Source organism: Mastigoproctus giganteus, chromosome 3 (genome assembly GCF_048544385.1).
Source record: "Mastigoproctus giganteus isolate SK-2022 chromosome 3, ASM4854438v1, whole genome shotgun sequence".
NCBI lineage: Eukaryota > Metazoa > Arthropoda > Arachnida > Uropygi > Thelyphonidae > Mastigoproctus > Mastigoproctus giganteus.
In genome coordinates this window covers 232,353,074-232,380,509 of record NC_143577.1, presented here as the reverse complement: position 1 = coordinate 232,380,509, position 27,436 = coordinate 232,353,074, and the positions used below count along the sequence as shown (strand labels likewise).

The 27,436-nt window shown below is 37.9% G+C and overlaps 1 protein-coding gene across 2 annotated transcripts in view; it reads left to right on the top strand.

Annotated features, from left to right (window-relative positions):
• The first annotated feature begins 559 nt into the window (after positions 1-559).
• Positions 560-27,436, top strand: part of LOC150088840 (uncharacterized) — a 194,647-nt gene continuing 167,770 nt past the window's right edge. For both annotated transcript variants that reach the window (XM_090369699.1, XM_090369698.1), the window contains exon 1: positions 560-665. The gene's annotated coding sequence lies outside the window, so the exon portion shown is untranslated. The remainder of the gene's footprint in view (positions 666-27,436) is intronic.

The window sequence follows — 27,436 nt, the reverse complement described above, 5'->3', positions numbered from 1 at the left end:
CAGGTTCGTGGCGGTGTAATGGTGTTGGTTGTGTTTTGTGGTGCACATTGGTCCTGTTATACCAGTGGAGCACAATCCGGCACTGTTCTGAGCCCTAGTTTACAAGCCTTCCAATTTGGTAATAGCGGTGGCGATAAAGACCTCATTGACACGCCGACAAGGCTTAATACTTTTTTTTTTTTTTTTTTAATTTATACTATGTTTTTACACTAAAGTAACTAAGGCTACAAGGAGTGTGTGTGTTGTTTGTAAATTCTGTGTATTTGTGGCTGGTTGATAGAAAAATCCAAGTTCCGGGGTGAGAGAAACCATGAAACTCTCTCTCTCTCTCCGAGATCAACTAATTCGTATGAGCCTTTACAACTGCTTGTTTCTACAGGAATTTTAAAAAAATAAATAAAGGGTAAATTTTTTAATCGTCGTTCTTAATGTTTCACGTATTTATTTTATTTAATTTTATTATTTTTTTTGAGGGATTATCAAGCGAATATAGGGATATAGGATGCTAATCTCTGTGTATGTATTGCGTGTTTTTAGTAGTTGTATGCTGCTGTTCGATGTAAGCGACTATGAATCGTAGCAGTCGACAAATAAGTAGTGGATATGTAACATGTCTGGAATTTTTATCACGTCATAATGGAAGCTGAACCCGAACTGGTTTCTAGGTATGATTTATCAAAACTCAACGTTTGTCATCAATTTTATAACGTGTATTGCCATATTTTTGTTGTCAAACAACGAGTAAAGAACATATTCATATGGAACTTTTCTAGCCTATGACGTGCTCACTTTAAGCTGTCAGCAATGACTCAGTGACTGGAAAATTCGGCAGTTTCGGTTTTTTTTTTCCTTTCAGGCAGATAAAGAATTAACTGGCACATCAACCAAAACGGCTACGAATAAAGGTTAAAAGTGCCAAATGAAATGGGATCTTGACCATAAAGATTAATGGAAACTTATTTTAAAAACTTAACATCTTGATGTGTGATATTTTAACACAGATTGCAGTTACGGACTTCTGGAGGAGCTTAAATGGTTTATATGCAATTCGTATATTTAAAAAAACAAACTCAAATAAAGCTTGATAAATGGAATTATTGTTATTTTTTTTCTAGATTTGTTACCTGTTGGTACGAAGATTTGCTTCTTTGCTTTCTTTATGTACAAGATTAAAATTGTAATGTATACCAAAAAAGTAAGACGTAATCAGAGCAACTGAATGAATTTTAGTTTATTGTTCTTGTAAATTCACCAATTATAGAAAGACCTTAGCAATTACAAACTTATATCACAAGAGTTATGATTTACATCAATAGCAACTAAACAGGTTGCTCACGAAGAGTGTTAAAAGAGATATTTGTGTTACTTTACATATATATAAATCGGCCAAATCATTTGTTGCAGTTTGTTACTATTTCTTTAATAGAAATCGGTTATCATAAGCATTTCTTGTTTATTGACTATGATATTTTGGATTGATGTTCTTTTATTCACCAAAAATTCCATCCGATGGGAAACCAGAAAGTCTTCAGCTGTCACAGTGGTGCCTTTTAAACAAATAATGGATTTACCTTGTTAGTAACTGTTTATATTGAAATAATGTGCGATTTAGGTTGATTCATGGATAATGGTAATGTCTCTGATATGAGAACGAACCTAGCCTTGATGGCTGAAAGTTGATCCCTGTCATTAGAGGGATGAAGTGTCCCCAAGACAGCAAGTTGAATGCAGAAATGCGTAAACGTTTTTTAAATTATCAAAATAAATTAAATTAAGGTAACCTAGCCAATGTAAACATTAAAACAGGTTTACTTCAGGAATTAACATAGTTGCCATGGTTACCACTGACTAAGAAATCTGGCATGATCCTAGTATTTTATAGGTCAGTCAGTTGTATCCAGTTTTTATCAAGATAACAAAAATTGAAGTTTACTTTTTTTTATTCAACATCTATATAGCAAGATTTATCCTTTATCATTGTTCAAAAAAAATAAATAAATATTTGAAGCTTGTTCATTTATGAAAATACTAGATGTACAAAGTGTAACATATGCCATCTTTTTGATTGTGGTGTAAATAGTTTAATCTAGATCCTTCAGTCTTCACTATTCTTGCTCAGACCAGTTAGTTTAACTTCTGTTCCTGGTAAAATAATGGAGTCACTGGTTAAAGATGCATTGCAGGATCATCTAGACAAGACTGCAGCAATAATTCAGACACAGCATGAGTTTGTTAAGGGAAAGTCTTGTCTGACAAATTTGATAGGATATTATGATGTGGTTACAAAGGAACTGGATGCAAAAAATAATTTTGATATCATATATTTGGATTTCAGGAAAGCTTTTGACACTGTTGCGCATGGAAGACTATTGTGCAAATTGGAGCAGAATGGTATTAAGGGTAAGTTGCTACAATGGATAAAAGGATGGTTAAGTGCGAGAAGACAGAGGGTGGTAATCAATGGGTGCTGCTCTTCTTGGACTAATGTTATTAGTGGGGTCCCACAGGGTTCGGTGTTAGGTCCACTGTTGTTTTGTATATTTATCAATGATATTGATGAAGGTATATCAGGCTTAATGTCGAAGTTTGCAGATGATACAAAGGTTGGCAGGGTTGTTAATGACAGTAATGGCAGTGTGCTACTGCAACAGGATCTGGATAATTTGGGCAGATGGGCTAAGAAGTGGCAACTGAAGTTTAACCTTGACAAATGCAAAGTACTGCATATGGGTAGAAGTAACCCCAGAGAAACGTACCAACTTTGTGGTACTACACTTAAGGTGGTAGAAAATGAAAAAGACCTGGGAGTAATTGTGCAGGCAGATATGAAGTTTTCTGAGCAATGCAGACAGGTTGCCAGGGCAGGTCATGGGGTTTTGTCAATGATATATAGGAATTTTGCTAGCAGGAAGAAGGAGGTGATTGTCCCTCTGTATAAGGCAATGGTCAGGCCACGCCTTGAGTACTGCGTACAGGTCTGGAGGCCTCATTTTAGGAAGGATGTAGATTTACTTGAGCGTGTACAGAGAAGGGCAACAAGATTGGTGAGGGGAATGAAAGGATCCTCTTATCAAGAGAAGCTTAAGTTCTGCAAATTGCAGTGGCTGGAGACTAGGCACCTGCGCGGTGATCTGATTGAGGTGTATAAGGCCTTGAATGGGTTCAGCACGCTGAATTCTGATGGGATCCTTCCACTTGTTCAGATTACGAACGTAAGGGGGCATAAATTCAAATTAAGAAAGGACAGATGTAGAATAGATGTGCGGAAATTTGCCTTTAGCCAGTGGGTGGTTAATTGCTGGAACAAACTTCCATCTGTCGTTGTGGAAATTGATAGGTTGAATAAATTTAAAGAGGAACCGGACAGGCATTTGGAGGGAATGATGTGATTTTTTTTTTTTTTTTTTTTTGGCTGATGCTGCATAAGCTCATACACTTGCTTTCTTGCATCACATGCCACTACTACTACTATACTACTACTACTACTACTACTACTTAGCAGTGATATAATTCTACAGCAGTCACCTGTGGGATATATGCATATGTCTCTATTTTCAGGTGGTTCCATGTCTTCTCCAACAAATATTGCAGCAACCTCCGTTTTGGATGTAGGTGCATTATATCGTCTCTTAACCATCCTGCCCAATTGTTGCATTACTTCGGCCATACACCCTTGGTTTGATTGTTTTCAAGCCATTTTACTGTTGCTTCAGCAGAATCGAAAATATAAAGTTGTCCATATCCTTGCTTATTTGCCTCGTTTGGATAAAGCTGTGAGACCAAATGGTAAATCTGGCTGTGTATTCTAAAACAGTATGGACCACTTCCAGGCAGTGATTTGATCTGTGCGCTCATTTATGCAAACTGCATTGCTGAGTTGTATTCTCATATATGTTCTCTGTAGTAATTTGCTTCACATGTATCCCCTGTAAGCAGCTCTGATAATGGAGTAGGTGTCTCAGACAGTGGGTCAAGTGATACCTTTCCATCTTGACAGCATTTGGTGTATTTATTCGATGTGTTTAACTCATGTCCCCAATATCTTGCATTGCAATACTCACAGTTGTAACACATATTTCCTATGTCATGCTCTTCCACATTAATTACAGCTTGCTGATTATTTGCATCTGGTACTTCTATTTGATTAGTCCTATGTCATTTCACCTGTTTTCTCATTTCCAATCTTGCTTCTCTTTCTTCAATGTTTTCTGTCCGTCTTCGTAGTCGTAGAGTCTTGTTTCGGTCTCTTAGTCTATTAGATCTCTCCTCTAATGTTTCATTAGCATTTCTTCTACATTTTCTCAGTTCTTACACACTGTTCAGCCATTTTTACACTTCTTAAAACTTAGAATAGTTTATTAAAATTAAAGACAGATAAAAGAAACAGTTAAAATAAACATGCATCGATAGCTTTCAGTCATAGGTTGCTTTTCTTAAGTCGAATTGGCGCATTATGGCCTTAGTTGCCAATGCGCCATTAAAAACCAAACCAAACCAAATCTTAAGTCGAAAAACATTAGTACAAAAATTAATAAAGAATGCCCGGTGTGGTGGCAGTGTGAGGTGAACCGCGTGAATGGGTGTTGGCAACAATCAGCAGTTGGAAAATTTTGGCAGCATACCTAGCATTTTGTATATAAAGATGTAGTTTGTCTTATAGAGCTTTAGTTTCATACATGATGGTTCTAAGTCAAGTATTTGTGACTTGAGAGTGACCTGGTAGTTTAACATCTCTTGTGCTTTTATTTATTTTTTTTATTTAAGTTGGTTTGGTATGCTGTTAATACTTAATATATCAGTTATAATTAGTTTAACAAATAGATAAAAGTTAATCACATATAGTAATTTAAAAGCTTTTAATTTTCACAGAATTTTAGTTATCAATGGACTGTCCAGTATCATAGCATGAGGTTGATTGATATTGACTGCTTTGCAAAGTTGACATTGTATTAATTTAATGCTAACTGGCATTTCCACTTTACCATGTGTAATGGCTGTTTCCAGAAGCCCCCTTTTTTTTTTTTTTTTTTTTTTTTTTAATATGCCATTCCTCTCAGCTGTTTGGCTGAACAGATTGTTAAGTCCTGAATTACTCAATAGTTAAGAAATTATATACAGTAATCTCCTGTGAACGTCCAAGTTGAGGTAATGCAATCTACTTTACATAACAAAGTTTTATAATTAGATTTTTTTTTTTTTTTGACATATATGGAGTTCAATCCAGTCTCCTTATACAAAAGAGCATAACAACTGTTGGTCCCAACTCTGTTAGATCATGGTGTGGGGGATTCTAGTTGGTATTTGCAGAGGGAAAGAATTTGTTTATGCTTTACTCTCTCAGTGACCACATATAGTATACAATGTTGCTGCCTCTCTATAGATATTTGTGTTTTTGGCTAATATTTATTTTTCATAGATGTATTTTGGACTTGTTTTTTAAATGCTTTCAACACTACCATGTTTTTTTTAAAGTAACATTTATTTTACCATTTGTTATTTCCTCAAAAAATTCAATAAGTGCTGAAAGTGAATGTGTAAAAATAGCAAAGAAAGTAATGATGTTGGAACAGAAGATAATAGACTATCATTTTTGTGTTGCTTAAAACAAAATTGAAGTTTATGGGGGGAGGTTCTTGTATTTTATTGCATATTTATTGTTCTTCTCCTTTCCCCTATTTCTATGGGACCTTAGGCTTGTCAACTGCAATATTTTTTGAGGAATATTACTCCTACAGTTGGTATATTCTTATATTAATTGTTTGCTTATAAATTAATGGAAGTTAATTTAGTGTACTCGAAGATTAGGTTGCCATACCTTATATTGTTAACGATGTCCTTCATGATGGTATAGTGGTTTTTCCACTTATCATTTGTTTGAAGTGAGCTGAGTTCAAATACTCTCAGAGATTTAAGGCCTCTTCATGTGGAACTGAAGTTAGCTGATCTCACATGGAAGGAGAATGTTTTTTCCCCCCTAGGCACTGTTCCAGTATTTTGCAGTCTACACAACAAAGGGATTTAGTTCAGATTGCCAGCAGTCAGAATACTAAAAATTAAAGCTAAGTCAAAATATTGAATGGACCAGAATTCTGTCAAGTACAAAATGCTGCAACGAGTTAAAAACTGGTAAAGTGCTTATGTGATATATTTAAGCTGCTAATGTTTTTGTCATGATTTTTGGTCATAGTGTGCCTTTCTAAATTAAAAGAATTTTTAAAAACAGACAGAGAAAAACTTTTGCTAGAAATTTTGTGAGATGTGGTCTAACAGATTTTACATCACAAGAACATGTTATTGGATGACACTTTAATCTGTTATAGACCAATGGTGTCTTGACCATGTCACTTTTTGAACAGTGATTTGGTCTGTCAACATTTCGATTTTGTTGGCAGTTTGATGCCTCCTACACTAAGAAATCCCTGAATATCAAAGGTTAAAGTTATGATATGTTAATTAACCTATTAGTAAGTTGAAATATATAAGATGTAAGCAAGCGAGAAAATAAATGTTCTTGTTAGTAGCAGATGGAATAGACTTATGCCCTGGAAGTAGGACAAAATAATATCTTGTGTTAGAGTAGTAAGCTACAACAAAGGAGACTAAAGAGATGACAGACTGCTTATATTTCTTCACCTTGCTAGCATGTATTCCTTACAGTAAGTCAGGTTGATAGAAAGATAAGTATGCTCATTCATATTATGCTATTTGATCTTTGTGTTTTAATACTATTAAAGGCAAAACTGCAGCATTGGGGACTGGGTGGAATATGTACTTCAGTGTCTACTTATCATTACAAAAATACTAAATTAAATTAGAAGGAAATTCTTGCTATGGATAGTATTGCAGTTTATTTGAAAGATGGTTATAAAAATATAATGTGCAGTTGTCATTTGATTGTGTCGATTGCCTATCAGTTATTTATCCATTTATAAATTAAGTGATCAGCAACGTAATACTAAGCTACTAAACTGTATCCTACTTATACTAAGAAATTTGTATACCGAAACTCGCCACAAATTCAAATTCACTGTGCCATTATGTAAGGAATTGCTGAGATAATAATAAATTAGGGGAGATATTAAGAAAAGGGTTTTTTCAAACAATCCTTTTTAATGGTAGTTGCACTGTAGAGTATGAGATTTATAGAAGTGTGATATGGGTGTTAGTAATTTCAGTAATAGTAAGTAAAAACTTATTTAACAGGACCTCATTACAGGAAAGTAAGACTACCATTTTAATGCTTTTTTATTCTAGTCTGCCGGTCAGTCCTGTGAAGTGCCTTGCAATTTTTTGATGTTTATAGCATTTTCATTTAAAAGATTTCTTTCTTACTTCACTTTTTTTGTAAGTCCCAAGAAAGAATAAACCCAGATATTTTTACACAAGTTATTACTCATGAACTGGATGTAGCAAACAATTTTGACAGTTTATTTAGATTTTAGCAAGGCATTTGACTCAGACCCTCATGAGAGGTTACTGTACATGTTGGGATTACTGGAAAAATTCTAAGATGGATTGCTGGGCAGAAGGGTTGTGATTAATGAATATCCTTCAGATTGGTGTAAAGTCAGATATGGAGTTCCCCAAGGATCAGTTCTTGGACTACTGTTGTTTCTGATGAACGACATTGATGTTGGGATAGAAGGTTTGAAGTTAAAATATGCAGACAACATAAAGATTGGTAGAATAGTTAATGATCAGTACCAAGCAGTGCTCAGAATGACTTGAACAGGCTGCAAGAATTGTCAGAAAAGTGGCAAGTATGTTTTAATGCAGCAAAAGAGTTCTTTACTTATGTAAACTCTAGAAGGAAGGGGATGAATCAGATTGGTCCACTTGATATCGATGGGTCGACTGTTGATGATCCTGCACAGGTAGCTAACAAACTAAATGAATATTTTGCATCGACATTCACACATGAGGAGTTATTCAGCGAGGGGAATGCCAGAGGTGTATTCAACTCTGGCAGTAAGCTAGAGAATCTTGTAATAACTGAGAGTAAAGTGGAGGAGAAATTGTTCAAGATAAACACAAGAAAGGCACTTGGGGTGGATGGGATCTATCCAGTTATATTAAAGGAGGCAGCAAAGGAAGTAAGCAAACGCTTAGCCATAATTATGAGAGCTTCCTTGGACTTAGGGGAGGTACCCACAGACTGGAGATGTGCAAATGTGACCCCAATTCACAAAGGAGGATCAAAGGCTGACACAAGTAATTATAGACCTGTGAGTTTAACTTCTGTTCCAGGAAAATTAATGGAGGCACTGGTTAAAGAAGCACTGCAGGATCATCTAGACAAGACTTCAGTTAAAGCTCGGACACAGCATGGTTTTGTTAAGGGAAAGTCTTGCCTGACCAATTTGATTGGATACTATGATGCAGTCACAAAAGAACTGGATGCAGGGAATAACTTTGATATTTGGATCTTAGAAAGGCTTTTGATACTGTTGCACATGGAAGATTGCTGCACAAATTGGAGCAGTGTGGCACTGGAGGCAAATTGCTGCTATGGATAAAGGGGGAGAAGACAGAGAGTGGTAATCAATGGACACTGATCATCGTGGACTAATGTTATTAGTGGAGTCCCTCAGGGTTCAGTGTTGGGCCCATTATTGTTTTCTGTATTTATAAATGATATTGATGATGGTATATCAAGCTTAATGTCCAAGTTTGCAGACGATACGTAGGTTGGCAGGGTTGTTAAGGACACTACTGACACTATGCTGCTGCAACAGGATCTGGAAAGGTTGAGCAGGTGGGCTGAGAGGTGGTAAATGAAGTTTAACATTGACAAATGTAAAGTACTACATATGGGAAACAGCAACCCCAGAGCAACGTATCAACTCAGTGGTACTACACTGACAGTGGTAGAGAATGAAAGGGACCTGGGGGTGGTTTTGCAGGCAGATATGAAGTTCTCTGAGCAGTGCAGACGGGCTGCAAGAGTAGCTCATGGTGTTTTGTCAATGATATATAGGAATTTTTCTAGCAGGGATAAGGAGGTGATTATTCCCTTGTATAAGGCAATGGTCAGGCCACACCTAGAGTACTGTATACAGGTCTGGAGGCCTCATTTCAAGAAGGATGTAGAGCTGCTGGAACGAGTACAGAGAAGGGCAACAAGATTAGTGAATGGAACAAAGGGGTGCTCTTACGAATAAAGGCTTAAGTTTTGCAAATTACAGTGTCTAGAGACTAGGCACCAGTGAGGTGATCTGATAGAGTAGCCAGTGGGTGGTTGGTTGGTGGAACAGACTTCCATCCCTTGTCGTGGAAGTTGATAGCCTAAATAAGTTTAAGGCTCAGCTGGACAGGTATTTCGAAAGAACAGAGGGGTGAAGTGGAAGTGGTTTTTTTTTTTTTTTTTTTGGCTGATGCTGCATAAGCTTGCTTTCTTGCATCAAATGCCTCTACTAATGCTAATGCTAAAATGCAAGGTCACTTGTGGAATAGCAACCCCACAATAAATTATACACTTGGCAGGGTTGAATTAAAAACAATAGAGGTTTATAAAGCTCTGAGAGAGGTTAGTAAAATGAATGAAGGCAGAATTTTCACTGTTATAGAGAATTCCAGAACTCTGGGACTGTAAATTCAAATTACATACAGGAGAAGGGGTTTAGACTAGATTGTAGGAAGTTTTCTTTTAGCCAGCAAGTTATTGATTGTTGGAACTGGTTGCCATCACAAGTAGTTGAGGCTGACAGTTTGAATAAATTCTAAGGTCTACTGAATAGTTGTTATTATTATTATTAGCCATATGGTGCAAGGAAGCCTGAGGCTTATGCTGCACCAGCCAAAAAAAAAATTCCCACGTTACCCTGGGAGAGGGAGGGAGAGAGAGAGAGAGAGAGAGAGAGAGAGAGAGAGAGAGAGAGAGAGAGAGAGGAAATCACCAAAAAAGCAAGAAAGAAAAGAACGATGATATTCCAACTCAGGATCCTGGGTTTGCCAAGCCCATACTCACCAGATGTGAGCCCCTGGGGTTCTGTGTGTAATCAAGCAAATAACTTGAATTTTCTTATCTACTTTTTTTTTTCTTTTTTTTTTCGACCAGTGCAACCAAAGCCTGTGACTTCCTTGTACTTTATGACTATTGCTATATATCCTTTCTTCCTCTTAAATTCTTGTTTATGGTGCAGTTTGTTTACTTTATGAAAATCCTGCAGTTAATGCAGGTGACATTTGTTTATTTCATATTTAACTTTAAGCATTGAAGGTTTCACTCTGTTCGGTGTCTAGTCATTTATTGCATTTGCATTCACTCTTCAGATTATTTTTTAATTCAACATTGATTCATTTTTGTTTTTGTTGGTACAATAAGCAGCCTTGTGTGTGTGTGTGTGTGTGTTAAACATGGCATCAATAAATTTCTTATCTTATCTTATCTTCCTTCATGGATTAGGCGATCTGCCTGTTCCGATCTCAAAGAGGTCTGCCCATCTTTACTTTGGTCTTCCTCTGTCTCTTTTTCCTTTTGCTCTATATGTATAAGCTAATTTAGGGAATCTGTTATCTTCCATTCTTTCTGCATGTTCTTTCCATCTTTGTCTATATTCTATAATTTTTCCATTAATTGAGTAAATCTTTAATTCCTTTCTAATATTTACGTTTGGTATTTTATCTAATTTCGTACATCCTTTAACATATTCTTAAAAATTTCATTTCTGCAGCTTGTATTCTATTAATGTCTCTTTGTTTTGGTATCCATCTTTCAGAACTGTAAAGAAGTGTTGGTATTTCCATTACTTTGTAAAATTTCAATTGTGTTTCTTTCCTTGTTTTCTTAGCCAGAGTTCTTTTTATTGTTCCACATATATTTTGAAATTTTGCCAATTTCTGGTTCATATCTTCTTCGACATCATATGTTATATCACATCCTAGATATTTAAAATGTTTTACTTGTTCTAATATTTTATTGTCTATAACTATTTTTGTTCTCACTGTATTTTTCCCTTTAAAAGCCATTGTTCTAGTTTTCATCGTTGATATTTTAACTTTATATTCTACTGTTATTTGGTTTAATTTAAATACTGCTCTTTGTAAATTATCTTCACTATCGTGAATAATTACTTGATCATCTGCAAATAACAGTGTATTAATCCTATTCTTTTGTATTTAAATATACAGGGTGTCTCAAAAATATTGGTACAAACGTTTAGGGGAGGTAGGTAACATCTAAAGGAATGTGAATCGCATAGGAACCCATAACAGGAAACATCACAGTAAGTCGGTACACGGCGCTGTTCATCAGTTCGCAAGAGGGAAAATTTCTGGTTTACTCATTCAAGCAGTAGTCGCCGCACGAAGAGCATGCATCAATATACGAACTGTGAGCTGGCAGACATGCACCTAGTTTATGGATTAGCAGAGGGCAATGGACGAGCCACTCAACGAATTTATGGAGAATGCTTCCCAGATAGACATGTACCGGACCACCATTTGTTTGCACGTGTGCATCAAAATTTGTGCGATTATGGGTCATTTAGAGGTAACAGGAGTAGTGCGGGCAGACCACGTTTGACGCGAACTCCCACCATGGAAGAAAGTGTGTTGAATGCCGTCCAGAATAATCCTACTACCAGCACACGTGCCATTGCCTCTGCCTTAGGAGTGTCTCGTTGCAATGTACAGCGTGTCTGGCACAATGATTCCTTACATCCCTTTCATCTCCAAAGGGTTCAGTTATTGCTCCCCCAAGATCATCCTGCACGTGTGGCTTTTGCGCAGTGGTTTCTCCAAGAAAGTGTTCAAGACTTTAATTTTCCAGCCTATGTTTTGGTCATGGATGAGACTTATTTCACTCAGGAAGGCTTATTCAATCAGCACAATGCTCATGTGTGGGCTCACGACAACCCACATGGTGGCGCCCCCATGTGGCACAACATCGCTTCACAATAAATGTGTGGGCAGGTATGGTCGGTGACTGCTTAGTCAGCCCATAAATGTTACCATCCTGCATGAACTCCGCTAAATATCAGATCTTTCTTGAACAAGTTCTACCAGGGTTACTTGACGATGTTCCAGCAAATGTGAGACACAACATTTGGTTTCAACATGACGGGGCACCTGCCCATTATGGAAGGTGTGTTCGTGACCATTTGAACAGCCGTTTTGGGTGTCGATCGATTGTCCGTGGTGGACCCATTGCCTGGTCCCCACGCTCACCTGATTTATTGAGTCTTGATTTCTTTCTGTGGGGGGGGCCCTGAAATCTATTGTGTATGAATCGCCTGTGGAGACGGAAATTGATCTCTGGGCGAGACTCGTCTGCACTGCTGCTACTGTCAAAGAAACTCCAGGTGCGTTCGGCCGTGTCCGCCAATCCATGCTGCGTCGGTGTCATGCATGCATCGCGTCTCATGGTGGAACCTTTGAGCATCTGTTGTAACATCATGAAATGCATCCATCTCGTATTCCATTGTTAATATTATGTCAAATAAATGTTTGCCACTAATTACTGTCTTGTGTCATTTCTGCTTCTTGTGCCTCTGCTACTACTTCCCCGTGACGTTTCCGGTTATGGGTTCCTATGTGATTCACATTCCTTTAGATATTACCTACCTCCCCTAAACGTTTGTACCAATATTTTTGAGACACTCTGTATACCTGTATTAATTTCTTCTTTCCATTTATATATCATATCCTCGATATATATGTTAAACAGCGCTGGTGACAAGCTACATCCCTGTCTAGCTCCTTGATTTATTATACTTTCTTCTGTTAATTTATTACCTGTATGTATTGTTATTTTTGTTCCTTGATATAAGCTCTGTATTATTTTTGTAAGATGCTTTGGGTATCCTTTATTACTCAACATGGCCCATAGTTTTTGTCTGTTTACTCAGTCAGATGATTTTTCATAATCTATAAATGCTAAATGCATTTCTAAATTAAACTCTTTTCATTTTTTTTTTTTTTTTGTTTTAATATAAATATATTTTCTGTACATGATCTTCCTTTTCTGAATCCTGCCTGTTCTTCTATTAATATTTCATCAGAGATAATTTTAATTTTATTATTTATTATTTTGCTATACCTTTTATATACTGTATTTAGCATGCTAATCCCTCTATAATTCTTTGTATCTTTTCTATTTCCTTTTTTAAATATTGAAATAATTTTTGCTATCTTCCATTCTTCTGGTATTTTATATTGTTCCCAACATTTATTAAATAAATTTAGTATCCTGTCTTTTAAAAAACTTCCTCCATACTTGATCAGTTCTTCATTTATACCATCCATTCCTACTGCTTTCCTATTTTTTGTAGCTTTCAGTGTCTTTTCCAATTCTTCCTTCGTTATCGGATCTATGTGACTAACTGGGTCTAACTGTATCTCTTATGTTTGATATGTTGGGTCTTTCCACAATCCTTCATAATTTTTTTTCCATTTTCTTCATTTATTATATTTATTCTTGAAGTGTCTTTCTCTGTGCTATTCAAGTGTTTCATCATTTTATATGCCAAATTTTGTCTTCCATGAACATCATGTTCTATTGTGCTTATAAATCTATCTCATGACTGCTATTGCCTATTATATCTTTAGTTTTATTATGTTCTTGTTTATATATTTCTTCGTTCTCACTTGTCCTGTTTTGTATATATTTAAGATATTTATCTTGTACCGCTTTAGCTATTTCTTCATTCCATATCTTTATCCCCTCTTCTTAGTTTTTTCTGAATTGCCCTAGTGTCTCATTTGCTATCTTTTGAATTATATTTCGTATATTATTCCATTTTTCTTCTATTTGTTCTCTCTCCAATGTTTTACTTATTTCGTCTTTAATCCTTTTTTCATATAAATTTTGTATACTTTCTTCTTGAAGTAGATATACTTTATAACTCAACTCCTCCTTCCCCTGTTTAATAGCTTTTCACTTCTTCCATTTAGCCCATAACTCTATTTTTGAAGCCACTAAATTATGATCTGAATTAATATCATATCCTCTAAACACCCTAGTATCTCGACATTGTTTTGCTAATTTTTGATTTACTATTACATAGTCTATTATTGATTGTGTAAAAAAAAAAAAAAAAAAGGTAAAGTGCAGCCATTATCAACCCACTGCAGGATGGAAGCCTCCTCAACAGTTCATGCTGAGGGAAATGGACCATAATCTGCCACGCTGGTCCAGTGCGGGTTGGCAGATCGACCATATTCAGCAGTCAAGGACTTGAACCCCGGTCTACTCAAAGAGCGTGTATTACTGCACTCCCGCTTCTGACCACTCGGCTACGGATTGATTGTGTACATCTTGTCAACCATGTATATTTATGTATATCACATTTTCTAAAAAATGTATTTGTTATCTTTAAATTATTAAATCTTGTAAAATCTCTTAATTTATATCCATTTACTTTATTTTCTCCATAACATCCCATAATATTTTTATTGGATTATTCCCTACCCGAGCATTATAATCTCTCAAAATAACTACATGGTCCTTTTTCACATTCTTATCTAGTTCTTTTTGTAACTCTAAGTAAAATTTATCTATTTCTTCCTCTTTTCCATCTTCTGGAGCATAGATTCCAATTATACATAAATAACCTGTCTAATTTAAATCTTACTGTTATTATTCTATTATTTATAAATGTGTAGCTCTGTATTTTGGTTTTCCATTTCCGATCAATTGCTACCCCTCCACTAGCTCTTTCCTTTTGATCTACTCCACTGTATATCATTGTATAAGAATCATAATCTTTCGTACATTTTAATTTTTTCTATGTTTCTGTTATTACTGCTACATTTACTTTCTTCTGTTTTAAATGTTTAAGTAATTCAACTTCTTTATATCCTAATCCTCCTCTTATGTTCCATGTTATGATATTTAAAATATCTATTATTCCTTTTCTTTTCCTTTTTCCAGTCTGTTAGTTAGTTAGTTATTTGGTTTTTAGGAGCATTAGCAACTAAGGCCATATTGCTCCGGGATATGTGGTGGTCATTCCCTGACCTTTCCGCATCCTCCGTATTTGGTGGTGACGGGCTCGAACCCCGGTCTAATCAAGAAGCGTGTGATACGCACTGCTGCTCCTTCCCACCTGGCTACAGAGGCGCCTTTCCAGTCTGAGTCACATCCCTCTGTCCGTCCGGTTTTCCTCTTTGAGCTTTGAGATTTAATTTTTTTACATGGGGAGGGAACCAGCCTACCGCACAATCACAACCTGGAGGACCAGTATGTTACGCTTCGTCTGATCCCTACCCTTTGACCTGTCTGGCTAGGGTGATCCTACCGGTAGTCTATCTACCGCCAGCATAGCTCTCTGGGTCATTGGGATAATCAGGCATCCTCACTGCGACAAGGTGGAAACATTTCGGGGAGGCAATAAATTTCATTAATAACAAAATTATTTTTATGTAGTATAAACGTGTACTCGCTATGTATTTCTGTTATAACCGGTAAACTGATTTAAATAACTTTATTAAAACAAATAAAATAAACATAAAACTGATGTAAAATAAAAGTGCTAATATTAGAATTAGCATTAGTAGAGGCATATGATGCAAGAAAGCAAGCTTATGCAGCATCAGCCAAAAAACAAAACGCTCCCATTCCACCCCTCCGTTTGTTCCAAATACCTGTGCAGCTCAGCCTTAAATTTATTTAGGCTATCAACTTCCACAACAAAAGATGGAAGTCTGTTCCACCAACTAACTACCCGCTGGCTAAAGGCAAACTTCCGCACATCTATCCTATAATAGTCTTCTCTAATAGTGAAGCGTTACTTATTCGAGGTAGTGCAATACCATGGCAACTTGTTGTGAAGGAAGAGCACAATATGAGATACAGAGCAAATGATGCCTCCAACACTGCCATCGTAGTTTCTTAAGAGTTATCTATGGTGTATCTACACCGATTTTATATAGATATTGTTGATAACATAACCCCTATTTTTAACATGTGTATGGAATATAAATTACTGCTTTATGAGTTTTCACTTTACGAGCGCGCGCTAGGAACAAATTAACTCGTAAGGTTGAGAACTACCTGTATTCGGCTCTCTAGTTCCTCCATTCAAACCATTGGCTATAATAGAACTGACAGGAGCACCCATAGCTATGCCGTGAACTTGGTGGAACAGAGAGTGTTTAAACATGATCAGGCTGCTAGTCAAACACAAATTGAGGGCTGTACAAATATTGTCGGTAGAGAGTGAGGTCCTGTTCCCCAAGGTGGCATCTCCATCTAAAAGCTGCCTTGCACAGGCAATAGCCTGTGGCACCAGAACAGAAATGAACAGGGAGACCACATCAAAGGACATTAGCATTAATAGAGGCATATGATGCAAGAAAGCAAGCTTATGCAGCATCAGCGAATAAAAAAAAAAAAAAACACTTCCATTTCACCCCTCCATTCGTTCGAAATGCCTTCCTTAAATTTATTTAGTCTATCAACTTCTACAACAAGGGATGAAGTCTGTTCCACCAACCAACTACCTGCTGGCTAAAGGCAAATTTCCACACATCTATCCTACATCTGTCTTTCCTCAATCTGAATTTATGCCCTCTCAGGTGATTATTCTGAGCAAGAGGAAGAATCCCATTGGCACTGAGCATGCTCAAACCATTCAAGGCTTTATACACATCTATCAGATCACCTCGCCGGTGCCTAGTCTCCAGACACTGTAATTTGCAAAACTTGAGCCTTTCTTCATAAGAGCAACCCCTTTGTTCCATTTCACTAATCTTGTTGCCCTTCTCTGTACTCGTTCCAGTAACTCTACATCCTTCTTGAAAGAGGCCTTCAGACCTGTATACAATACTCAAGGTGTGGCCTGACCATTGCCTTATACAAAGGAATAATCACCTCCTTATCCCTGCTAGAAAAATTCCTGTATATCATTGACAAGACACCATGAGCTACTCTTGCAGCCCGTCTGCACTGCTCAAAGAACTTCATATCTGCCTGCACAATTACCCCCAGGTCCCTTTTCATTCTCTACCACTGTCAGTGTTGCTCTGGGGTTGCTGTTTCCCATATGTAGTACTTTACATTTGTCAATGTTAAACCTCTCAGCCCACCTGCTCAACCTTTCCAGATCCTGTTGCAGCAGCATAGTGTCAGTAGTGTCCTTAACAACCCTGCCAACCTTTGTATCGTCTGCAAACTTGGACATTAAGCTTGATATACCATCATCAATATCATTTATAAATACAGAAAACAATAATTGACCCAACACTGAACCCTGAGGGACTCCACTAATAACATTAGTCCACGAGGAGCAGTGTCCATTGATTACCACTCTCTGTCTTCTCCCCCTCAACCATCCCTTTATCCATAGCAGCAATTTGTCTCCAATGCCACACTGCTCCAATTTGTGCAGCAGTCTTCCATGTGCAACAGTATCAAAAGCCTTTCTAAGATCCAAATATATAATATCAAAGTTATTCCCTGCATCCAGTTCTTTTGTGACTGCATCATAGTATCCAATCAAATTGGTCAGGCAAGACTTTCCCTTAACAAAACCATGCTGTGTCCAAGCTAGCTATAACTGAAGTCTTGTCTACATGATCCTCCAGTGGCTCTTTAACCAGTGCCTCCATTAATTTTCCTGGAACAAAAGTTAAACTCACAGGTCTATAATTACTTGTGTCGCCCTTTGATCCTCCTTTGTGAATTGGGATCACATTTGCACATCTCCAGTCCATGGATACCTCCCCTGAGTCCAAAGAAGTTCTCATTATTATGGCTAAGGATTTTGCTTACTTCCTTTGCTGCCTCCTTTAATATAACTGGATAGCTCCCATCCACCCGGTTGCCTTTTCTATGTGTATCTTCAACAATTTCTCCTCCATTTTCCTCTTAGTTATTACAAAATCTTCTAACTCACTGCCAGAGTTTAACTCACCTCTGTCATTCCCCTCCCTGAATAACTCCTCATGGGTGAATGTAGATGCAAAATACTCATTTAGTTTGTTAGCCACCTCAGCAGGATCATCAACAGTTGAACCATCAATATCCAGTGGACCAATGTGATTCATCCCTTTCCTTCTAGAGTTTACATAGGTAATGAACTCTTTGTTGTTTTTCTTTGCATCCTTCGCCAAGGATTTCTCATAATCTGCCTTTGCCTGCCTAATCTCCTTTGTGACTTGTTTACAGACCAGCTTATATCTATTATAGCCTTCTGTGTCACCCATTAATATAAATTAATGGGTGACACAGAAGGCTAATTTATATTAATGGGTGACACAGAAGGCTAATTTATATTAATGGGTGACACAGGAATGTCTGCCAGGGGCAAAGGTTGATGACGTTGTAGAGCAGATATCATGTTTTAAGGGCACAAAAGGTGGTATAGTTGTACACGTTGGCACTAATGATATCAAGAGTAGGAGACCGGCAGAATTGCTTAACAAGTACAGGTCACTGTTGAAAAAAAGCCTTGAAATAGGGTTGAATTTGAAAGTGTCTGCAATTCTGCTCAGACACGATAGGAGGGAGTATATGATGAGAGCCTTGTCGATCAATTCGGCCCTGGAAAGACTGTGCAAGGCTCAAGGGGTAGAATTTTTTTCAGCCTGGACTGTACTTGTTAACAGGAGAGATTGCTTCTACAGGAATGGGATACACTTAAATAGAAAGGGTGCAAGAATATTTGCTGATGCTATCGAGGCAGTGTTAGGTGGGTCGGAAAACTGCTAGCTTGGGGGGAGACAAAGACTAATGGATTAACAGTAGCCACTGGCAGAGGTGAAAGAGATTCTTGCACTGCTTCTATTGGAATGAGCAGAAGCCTGAAAAACAAGATGCAGGATATTTCAGAGACTGCTGGAAGTCATTGTGATACAAGTAAACACATGGGTTGTGTTAGGGTAGCTAAGAATAGAAACAAGTGCAGGTATACTTGCGTGTACACCAATGCTAGGAGTTTAGTAAATAAATTTGATGAATTTGAGGTATTGCTCAAAACATCAAAGGCAGATATTGTTGGGATATCAGAGACGTGGTGTCACACAGATATAAGGAATGCAGAACTGGAATTTGGGGAGTACAATGTGTACAGGAAGGATAGACAGGATAGGAAGAGAGGATGTGTTATGTTATTAGTTAAGAAACACATAAAATCCAAGGAAGTACAGCCAGTCGATATGGGTGGACAGAGCAGTGTTGAGTCAGTTTGGTGTGACATAAGCACTGAAAAAACAAAATTGAGAGTAGGAGTGTGTTATAGGCCTAATGACTCTGATGAGTATAATAAACAACCGTACAGAGAAATAGTGGGCAGGTAAATCAGATTGTCTTATAATGGGAGATTTTAATTTCCCAGATATTGACTGGAATTTGTAGGTTGGTCACTCACACACTAGCAAGGCTTTTGTGGATTTATTGGATGATTGTTTTCTACATCAGCATGTTCGGGAGGCAACTAGAGGGAGGAATACTCTTGATTTGATTATCCACAGTGATTCTTCATGCATGAAGAATCTGCAGATAAATGAACCACTAGGTGGCAGTGATCACAGTGTGCTGAAGTGGGAGTTACTCAAAGAGGTAACTACCATTAGGGGTAAAGGGAAGGGTTATTGCTTTCGTAAAGGCGACTACGATGGACTGAGATAGTATTTAAATTCTATACAGTGGGACCAACTGATGATGTTACCAACAGCAAATGCAAAATGGGAAGCATTCAAAGAACTTATCTTGGAAGCTACTAGGCTTTACATACCAACCAAGAAATATTGTTCAAGGTTTAGGCCTAAATGGATGTCAGATGAACTGATGAGGCATATGGCAGAGAAGAAACATGCATGGGATACATACAAATTAACACATGACACAGAAGCCTATGATAGATACAAGTTGATCTGTAACCAAGTTACAAAGGAGGTTAGGCAGGCGAAGGCAGATTACGAGAAATCTTTGGCAAGGGATGCAAAGAAAAACAGCAAAGAGTTCTTTACTTATGTAAACTCTAGAAGGAAGTGGATGAATCAGATTGGACCAATTGATATCGATGGGTCAACTGTTGATGATCCTGCTCAGGTAGCTAACAAACTAAATGAATATTTTGCATCGACATTCACACATGAGGAGTTATTTAGCGAGGGGAAAGCCAGAGGTGTATTCAACTGTAGCAGTAAGCTAGAGAATCTTGTAATAACTGAGAGTAAAGGTATAGGAGAAATTGTTGAAGATAAACACAAGAAAGGCACCCGGGGTGGATGGGATCTATCCAGTTATATTAAAGGAGGCAGCAGAGGAAGTAAGCAAACCCTTAGCCATAATTATGAGAGCTCCCTTGGACTCAGGGGAGGTACCCACAGACTGGAGATATGCAAATTTGACCCCAATTCACAAAGGAGGATCAAAGGCTGACACAAGTAATTATAGACCTGTGAGTTTAACTTCTGTTCCAGGAAAATTAATGGAGGCACTAGTTAAAAAGCACTGCAGGATCATTTAGACAAGACTTCAGTTATAGCTCGGACACAGCATGGTTTTGTTAAGGGGAAGTCTTGCCTGTCCAATTTGATTGGATACTATGATGCAGTCACAAAGGAACTGGATGCAGGGAATAACTTTGATATTATATACTTGGATCTTAGAAAGGCTTTTGATACTGTTGCACATGGAAGACTGCTGCACAAATTGGAGCAGTGTGACATTGGAGGCAAATTGCTGCGGTATATAAAGGGGTGGCTGAGGGGGAGAAGACAGAGAGTGGTAATCAATGGACACTGCTCGTCGCGGACTAATGTTATTAGTGGAGTCTCTCGGGGCTCAGTGTTGGGTCCATTATTGTTTTCTGTATTCATAAATGATATTGATGATGGTATATCAAGCTTAATGTCAAAGTTTGCAGACGATACAAAGGAAGGCAGGGTTGTCAAGGACACTACTGACACTATGCTGCTGCAACAGGATCTGGAAAGGTTGAGCAGATGGGCTGAGAGGTGGCAAATGAAGTTTAACATTGACAAATGTAAAGTACTACACATGGGAAACAGCAACCCCAGAGCAACGTATCAACTGTGTGGTACTACACTAACAGTGGTAGAGAATGAAAGGGACCTGGGGGTGGTTGTGCAGGCAGATATGAAGTTTTCTGAGCAGTGCAGACGGGCTGCAAGAGTAGCTCATGGTGTATTGTCAATGATATATAGGAATTTTTCTAGCAGGGATAAGGAGGTGATTATTCCTTTGTATAAGGCAATGGTCAGGCCACACCTAGAGTACTGTATACAGGTCTGGAGGCCTCATTTCAAGAAGGATGTAGGGCTGCTGGAACGAGTACAGAGAAGGGCAACAAGATTAGTGAATGGAACAAAGGGATTCTCTTTTACGAAGAAAGGCTTAAGTTTTGCAAATTACAGTGTCTGGAGACTAGGCACCAGCGAGGTGATCTGATAGAGGTGTATAAAGCCTTGAATGGTTTTAGCATGCTCAATGCTGATGGGATTCTTCCTCTCGCTCAGAATAATCACCTGAGAGGGCAGAAATTCAAATTGAAGAAAGACGGATGTAGGATAGACGTGCGGAAATTTGCCTTTAGCCAGCGGGTGGTTGGTTGGTGGAACAGACTTCCATCCCTTGTCGTGGAAGTTGATAGCCTAAATACGTTTAAGGCTCAGCTGCACAGGTATTTTGAAAGAACAGAGGGGTGAAGTGGAAGTGGTTTCTTTTTTTTTTATTATTATTTTTTTTTTTTTGGCTGATGCTGCATAAGCTTGCTTTCTTGCATCAAATGCCTCTGCTAATGCTAATGCTAATATGTATATCATGCATTTTTCTTCTCTGCCATATGTCTCATTAGTTCATCAGACATCCATTTAGACCTAAACCTTGAACAATATTTCTTAGTTGGTATGTAAAGTGTAGTAGCTTCCAAGATAAGTTCTTTGAATGCTTCCCATTTTGAATTTGCTGTTGGTGACATCATCAGTTGGTCCCACTATAGAATTTTTAAATACTGTCTCAGACCATCGTAGTCGCCTTTACGAAAGCAAAAACCCTTCCCTTTACCCCTGATGGTAGTTACCTCTTTGAGTAAATCCAACTTCAGCACACTGTGATCACTGCCACCGAGTGGTTCCTTTATCTGCAGATTCTTAATGAAGTAGTGATTCTTTATCTGAAGAATCACTACTGATAATCAGATCAAGAGTATTACTTCTAATTGCCTCCCGAACATGCTGATGTAGAAAACAATCATCCAATAAATCCACAAAAGCCTTGCTAGTGTGTGAGTGACCAACCCACAAATTCCAGTCAATATCTGGGAAATTAAAATCCTCCATTATAAGGCTCTCTGATTTACTGGCCCACCCTATTTCCCTGTACAATTTCTTATTATACTCATCAGAGTCATTAGGCCTGTAGCACACTCTTACTCTCAATTTTGATCTCCCAATGCTTATGTCACACCAAACTGACTCGACACTGCACTGTCCAGCGTTGTCGACTGGCTTCACTTCACTGGATTTTATGTGTTTCTTAACTAATAGCATAACCCCTCCTCCCTTCCTATCCTGTCTATCCTTACTGTACACATTGTACTCCCCAAATTCCAGTTCTGCATTCCTTATATCTGTGTGACACCACGTCTCTGATATTCCGACAGTATCTGCCTTTGATGTTCTGAGCAATACCTCAAATTCATCAAATTTATTTACCAAACTCCTAGCATTGGTGTACATGCAAGTATACATGCAACTGTTCCTATTCTTGATTGCCCTAACACAACCCATGTGTTTACTTCTACTGCAATGACTCCCAGCAGGCTCTGAAATATCCTGCATCTTGTTTTCCAGGCTGCTGCTCATTCCAATAGAAGCAGTGCAAGAATCACTTTCACCTCTGCCAGTGGCTGTTGTTAATCTATTAGTCCTTGTATCCCCCCAAGCTAGCAGCTTTCCTACCCACCTAACACTGCCTCGATAGCATCAGCAAATATTCTTGCACCCTTTCTATTTAAGTGTATCCCATCCCTGTAGAAGCAATCTCTCCTGTTAACAAGCACAGACCACACACTGAGAAAAATTCTACCCCATGAGGGTTGATAGTCTCTCCAATGCTGAATTGATTGACAAGGCTCTCATCATATACTCCCTCCTATCGTGTCTGGGCAGAATTGCAGACACTTTCAAATTCAACCCTAATTCACGGATTTTTTTTCAACAGTGACCTGTACTTGTTAAGTAATTCTGCTTGTCTCCTACTCTTAATATCATTAGTGCCAACATGTACAACTATATCACCTTTTGTGCCTTTAAAAGATGATATCCGCTCTACAACGTCATCAACCTTTGTCCCTGGCAGACATACCCTGGTCCTGTTCCATCTATCCTTTTTACAAAGAATGTTCCCCGTTTCCCTGACAATAGTCACCAACAACTGCTAGTTCCTGTGGGACCAGCGCATTCTGCCTTGGGGGTTGCTGCTGTGTTGCGTGATGACCAAGTGTAAGCTCTGGCATTGATGTGGGCAGCTGAGAGCTTGATGGGCCCCTCAATTTAGATTCTTCGAGGGCATCCACCCTGTCCTTCAAGCTCTCATATAGGTATAAATGCATAAATTCATAATTATTCATAAATGCATAAAGGCATAAATTCAAATTGAGGAAAGACAGTTATAGAATAGATGTACAGAAATTTGCCTTTAGTCAGCGGATGGTTGATTGCTGGAACAAACTTCCATCTGTCATTGTGAAAATTGACAGCTTAAATAAATTCAAGGCTGAATTAGGAAAACGTTTTGAATGAATGGACGGGTGAAATAGGAGGGTTTTTTTTTTTTTTTTTTGGTTGATTGTATATAAGCCTGCTTTGTTGCATCATATGCCTCTACTAATGCTAATGCTAAAAATCTTGGTTTATTCTTTCACTCTTGGCGTTTCTTTTCTTCCAAACAGCTGCCCACTCTACAAATCGCAAATGTGGTATATCATGCAATATTGTTTCCGCATCTAGGGTGGTGTCCCTAAAATCTCTCTCAGGCTTCTAGATTCCATTCAAAGGAGGTCAGTTACTTTAATTAATGACCCAAAGAGCAAGTCTCTCTGTCTCATAGATGTTTTGTTTCTGCTTCATGCCTTTTCTATAGATCCTTCCATGGGCACTGTTCTTCTGAATTCGCTTCTCTAATTCCTCTCCTCTCTTCGAAATCAGTCCAGACTCATGCCACAACCAGTCATCATCCTTTTACTGTACAACTTCAAATCTCACAGAACCAACTTTTCTTTTTCCTCATTTATTCCTTCAACTTCTGTTTTCTGGAAGAACCTCTATATACACATATATCCTGAAAATTATAATCAACAGAAATTCAAGTATAATGTCAACAAGTATCTTCTTTCATCTTCTCAATCTTCAGCCAATGCACAGTACTAAGTACTATAGGTTCTAATACCGTTCATGTTTGGGTTTTCATTAAAACAAAAACAAAGAACAACTCTCTCTGGGAAATTTCAAACTTTTATGGTGTAAATTCGCAATTATTATCAGTCAGCAATTAAGATTTTATGTGATAATACAGATGTAATAGTAGAATTAAACAATTTTAAATTTTCAAACAGAATTAAAACAATTAGAGGATTACGACAAAGATGTAGACTCTCTCCTTTATTGTTTAATCTATATGTTAATAAGGTAACAGAAGACTGGGCAAAATTACACTCTAACAAAATCCCAATTTCAGTACAAACAAAAGTCTCAACTCTACTACAAGCTGATTACCAAATTATTTTAGCTGAATCCGAGACAGAATTACAAAAAGCAGCTCACAGTCTTTTCAAAATTAGCTCATTATTTGGTATGGAAATATCAATCCAAAAAACTGAAACTATGGACATTCAAGGAAAGGAATTGTTATGAGAAAACAATAGTAATAAATGGCCATACAATAGAACAAGTAAAAACATTTAAATACAGACGTACTTCGCTTTAAGGCACTTCAGTTTAGAGCTCTTCGCTAATATGGCACTTTTCAATTATATTCAGGTTTATTATTTTCGGCACTTGTCTTGCTCTTAAGGGGGTTTGGCATTGACGGGCACATCAGCTGAATCGATTGAGTAGACTGGCGCCATTTTGTTACCTGTGCTCAGTCTGTTTACAGCATTTGTGCCCTTTGTCTTACTGTCGTATTCTGACAATTACCAAAATTTTTCAAACTTTTTACTTGTGTTATTGTTATTATTAATTACAGTACAATGACCTCTAAATGTAGTACCTGTGAACAGAAGAGTCTCAAGCATCTTACTTTAAATCAAAAGCTAGAAACGATTAAGCTTGGCATGTCAAACACCGAGATAGGCCGTAAGATAGGTTTGGCACACCAAACAGTTAACACAGTAGTGAACTCAAAGGAGAAGTTCTTGAAAGAAATTAAAAGTCCTACTCCAGTGAACACGAAAGTGATAAGAAAGGAAGACAGCCTTATTGCTGATATGGAGAAAGTTTTAGTTGTCTGGATAGAAGATCAAACCGACTGCAATGTTTTTTTAAGCCACGGCCTAATCCAGAGCAAGGCACTAATTCTCTTCAATTCTCTGAAGGCTGAGAGAGGTGAAGCAGCTGCAGAAACAGGTTTGAAGCTAGCAGAGGTTGGTTCATGAGGTTTAAGGAAAGGAGCCATCTCCAGAACATAAAATTGCAAGGTGCAGCAGCTAGTATTAGTATTAGTAATGGCCACGTGGTGCAAGAAAGCCTATGACTTATGCTGCCAGCCAAAAAAAAAAACTAATTATTAATAAAAGAAAAGGAAATTAAACCTATCATCCTATGCGTTTCCCTCACCCGAAGGTACTATCCAGATGTCCTTTGAATTTCCCCAAACTGTCAACCTTTACCACCCATGTGGGCAACTTATTCCAGTAATTTATAACTTACTGGCTAAAATAAAACTTCTTGCAGTCCAATCTAAACATCTCCCCCCCGTAACTTGAATTTATGTCTCCTAGTTCTAGCATCATTTATAATCTTGAAAATTTCGTCCTCATTCATTTTACTGATGCCTCTCAGAGCCTTAAACACCTCAATCAAATCTCCTCTAAGGTGTCTAGTTTCCAAACTCTGCAACCCACATATTCAAAGTCTTTCTTCATAAGGACGCCCTTTTGCCGATTTCACCAGCCGAGTTACCCATCTTTGCACCCTTTCAAGAAGTTCAATGTCTTTCTTTAGGTGCAGTCTCCATACTTGAACACAGTATTCCAAGTGTGGTCTTAACAAAAGCCTTATATAATGGGATTATCACGTCCCTATCTCTACTTGCAAAAGTTCGATAGATCATCGATAGGACACCATGGGCCTTCCTTGCAACCTGTTTACAATGCTCAGAGAATTTCATGTCTGACCGTATCGTAACACCCAAGTCCCTTTTCTCCAATACTGGGTTTAGTTGAACTCCACCAAGTGAATAAGTTATTTTGGGATTACTGTTTCCCAGGTGTCTTAATACCTTATACCTTATGTCTTAATACCTTACACTTTGTTGGATTAAAGCATAGCTGCCATTTTTCTGACCATTCCTGAAGTCTATCTAGGTCTCTGAAAAAGCTCAGCTTGACAGTGATCATTAACTACTCTGCCAATTTTAACATCTACAAATTTAGACATCACGCCCTCTATCCCTTCATCAATGTCGCTTATGAAAGTTAAAAACAACAGTGGTCCTAATACTGATCCTTGGGGAACCCCACTTCTTACATCAACCCAATCTGAGGAATAGCCATTTATCACAACCCTCTGCCTTCTGCCCTGAAGCCATCTTGCTATCCATCTAAGGATTTTCCCAGGGATTCCAACCTGTTCCTGCTTATAAAGCAACCACTCATTTGGGACTGAGTCAAAAGCTTTGTTGAAATCTAAATAAACAGTCTCGAAATTATTACCTAAATCTGGCTCATGAGTGACCCTTTCAAAATAGCGAACCAGATTTGTTAAACATGATTTCCCCTTTACAAAACCATGCTGAGTATCCTTGAGAATTTCAATTCTATCCAAATGACCCTGAATTCCACCCTTGATCATTGCCTCCATGATTTTCCCTACCACTGAAGTCAGACGGACAGGTCAATAATTTCCCACTTCACTCTTAGAACCACCCTTATGTATGGGAGATACATTGGCACTTTTTCCAATCCAACGGAATCTCCCCAGAGTCTAGTGATGCTCACATAATTAACCTCAATGGTTCAGTGCACTGACTTGCTGCCTCCCTTAAGATTATAGGGTATATTCCATCAACTCCAGGAGCCTTACTGGCCTGTAGGCTCGAAAGTTTTTTCATTAAATAATCTTGCAAAATTTCAATGTCATTAATTACATATTTTTCAACTTCGCTCCCACAATTTTCCATTCCCACAAAAGGTTTTTCATCTGTAAATATCGATGCAAAATAACTGTTGAGTTCATCTGCAATGGCAGCTGGTGTATTTAATACTATCCCCTTTTCCTTACGTAAAGTTCCGATCTGGTTTGTCCT